Here is a 3,443-nt window from a genome sequence, read left to right on the forward strand (position 1 = left end):
CTGTCTCCTGCTATGGGTTGTTCATTAAGATGAAAACATTTGAGTATATTTAGCTAAGCTTGTAACAAATGTGTCTGATATCTGTTTAAAAGGAGAATGTAAGTCGAACAAACCTATACCTCATGCCTTACTGGGGTTGTTGTTGTTAAGTGCCATGGAGTCGGTTCCGACTCATAGTGATCCTGTACAGGGTTTCTGAGGCTGTAAATCTTTACCGGAGCAGAATGCCTCATCTTTCTCCTGCGGAACTGCTGGTAGTTCGAACTGCTGACCTTGCGGTTCACAGCCCGATTCGTAATCACTACGCTACCCTATAACACAACGCAGCAGTTTGTGTCCTTCATAGATAAGGATAACGAAATAGACTTCACCTATAATGAACTTGCAGGTAAGTCCAGGACACTACTGAGAAGTACCCCAGAAATGTTCTCCATGACCCTAAGAGAAATAACACCTAGCACCCATTGTTAGACCTATTCTGATAGTGGTTTGAAAGATGGAGTTCTTGTTTCCCTCATAATAAGCTGGGATATCCACTCCTCCTTTGAGTGCACACCCACAGCCAAATTACCAGCAGGATAGTTCTTCCTCTTTGGAACTGCCTTCTCCAAATCCTTGCTAACTCTAAGAAGAGAAAGAGGGCCTTGGACGTTTAGAATATTCACCACTTTCCTAACCCACAGGCAGGACCTAACTGATAGACCTCATTGCTGAGTCACCCAGGACCTAGTATTTCCCCCAACTTGACTTCTATTATCGATCTACATCTGTTCAGTCCAGCGGAACATATGACCCTATTCCCTTTTTTGTAATGCCTTTTATGGTTGGGACCCTGAATGTGGAAATCAACAGACTTGCCTGTACAAAGACAAAGACCCTTAATTCCTCCTCCCAGACAATCACTGCCCTAAGTGTAGAACTGAAACAGATCAGGGTAACAATATTAAAAAACAGGGCTATGATAGATTATTTGGGAATCCTGATGTGGTGTTTAATGCGCCAGACTGCAAAGCGATTTGAACTGGAAGGTCTGTAGTTCAAGCTCACCCACCGTCTGCTCCCTGGAAACCCTATATAGGGTTGCTAGGTGTCGGAACTGACTCAAAGGCACTTAACAACAACAACAACATAAATTATTTACTCCTATGACATAATTAAGGATGCAACTGTGGTGTTTTAATCTCTCAGACGGTTCAGATACCAACAGTAAGTTGTTTTAGCTACCTAAAGTGGCTACGCATATTAATGATGGGGAGGGTTGAAGTTTGTATTGTAAAGAGAATTTGTATATGTTATTGTATTCAATGCTCACCTTATAGTATTGCCCTTTGTAAAACTTTTTCATGACCTAACATCTGGGATCAAAGTAATTATTTTCATTTGAAGCACATTTCATAGAAATTAAATCTAAAAATTAGAGCATGCATCTACCAGCTTAAACAAAATGGAGTTGCTTTAGCTCTTGATAAATGGGACCCCTGCAAATGAGAAAGTTAGCTTAGAAATTAGCTGAGATGACCTCACAGGTCCTAGAAGGAAAATAGGATGTGCCCAAGCCCACAACAATAGTTGTTGTTGTTTGTTGTTAAGTGCCATCGAGTCGGTTCCGACCCATAGCGACCCAGTACAGGGTTTCCAAGGGGTGTAAATCTTTACAGGAGTAGAAAGCCTCATCTTTCTCCCGCGGAGCAGCTGGTAGTTTCGAACCGCTGACCTTAAGGTTCGCAGCCCGATTCGTAACCACTACGCTACCAGAGCTCCTTATCTCACCCTAAAGGTAGAATGTTTAAGGAAGTTTGTTGCCTTATTGTTTCTTCTTCCCTAAAGGTAGAATGTTTGAGGAAGTTTATTGCTTTGTTGGCTTTTTCCCCACAGAATGCTGTTTTGATTTTCACATAGATTAAGTGCACATCTAAATGTAACTTACCCTATGTAATTAATGTGCCTGTTCTTCATAATGGACACAGCGGTCTTGAAACATTATTCTCTCCATCCTCCAGACTGCTGGATTTCTGTTAATAAAGCTTGGATTGGATCTCTAAAAAAAAAAAGAAAAGAAATCAAAGGACAATATTGCATTAGACAAATCTGCTACACAAGTCCTCTTTAAAGTGCACAAGAGCAAAGATAACAGTTTGAGAATGCAGGCTAGTCTTACCCAAGCCATGGTATTTTCAGTAACTTCATATGTATTTGAATAGTGTACAATGAATGAGGAAGACCACAGGAGAATCACTGTATGTGACTTATGGTGCTGGCTTAGAATATTGGTAATACCACAGACTATCAGAAGAACAAACAAATCTGTCTTGAAAGAAGTAAAACAAATTTTCCTTAGTAGTAAGTATGACAAGACTCCTTCTTCTCTTATAGATTGGATATGTTGTCAGGAGGGACCAGTTGCTGGAGAAGGACGTCATGCTTGATAAAGTGAAGAGTCCGGAAAAGAGGAAGAGCCTCAATGAAATGGATTGACACAGTGGCGACAACAATAGGCTCCCTAGGGTATGCAAAATGATGAATTGGGAGAGGGAGAGGAAGAAACCTGGTCACTAGGAACTTTGAATACAAATACAGCCAGTAACCTACTGAGCTGCATCTGCCAGTGTCTACTGGGTTGGGTGCCCGATTTTGCAAAATCAAATAAAGTAAACCTCACTCTCACTAAAATGAGTAGACTGAATTTCTTGAGCATTTGTTGGTAAGCACTTGGGATAACTCATCAGTGACCTCTATAACCGAGAGGAACCTAGGCAGTATCCAAGGTATCCTCGACCTTTCTCACAAGGGTACCTCACATCAACAAAAACACCTCTTTGTGTTAAGAGAGAAGTCCATGTTTGAGAAGGAAGAAATTCTTTTATTTAGCTTTATCCAAGATATTCTACTTTTTGGCCTGATTTTCATATCATGAAATATTTTACTTAAGTTCATTATTTCTACTCCTTTAGCTTTGAAATTCGATTAGAAGAGTTAAAATTTCCTTGATAAAGTGTATTTTAATGGAATATGCCTCTTTGTGTTTAAGAACAGTTATATTAAGCAATAGTGTGAAGAACGGAGACATTTCTTTTCTAAAAATGCTCCAATGTGAAAGTCTGTCAGTTACGATTTCAATTTCAATCTAGATTTTAAGTAAAATTGTATCCTTTCCAATGAAACACTTTAAATTAAAATCTGATCATGTCATGAGAAACAATACCTTTGTTTTACATTTTAAGACCTTTGTTTTGCATTACAGCGACCACTAAATATCACCTTGAGTAGTAGAGGCATAAAACAAAACAAAAAACAGAATGATTCAATCCAGCGAAGTCAATCAACTGCCTTATTAGAGAGCCAGAGGATGAACCTGTCTGCTCCTGTAATGATGTTCACCCTCAGAAATCCAGTATAGGGTTGCTATGAGTCAAAATCAACCTGTCAGTGGGTTTGAGTTTTTT

At 39.5% G+C, this 3,443-nt stretch overlaps 1 pseudogene; it reads left to right on the forward strand.

Moving 5' to 3' along the window:
• The window catches only part of LOC102817212, a 72,397-nt pseudogene that overhangs the window by 64,134 nt on the left and 4,820 nt on the right, over positions 1–3,443 (forward strand).

This window comes from Chrysochloris asiatica, unplaced genomic scaffold, assembly GCF_000296735.1.
Source record: "Chrysochloris asiatica unplaced genomic scaffold, ChrAsi1.0 scaffold00024, whole genome shotgun sequence".
NCBI lineage: Eukaryota > Metazoa > Chordata > Mammalia > Afrosoricida > Chrysochloridae > Chrysochloris > Chrysochloris asiatica.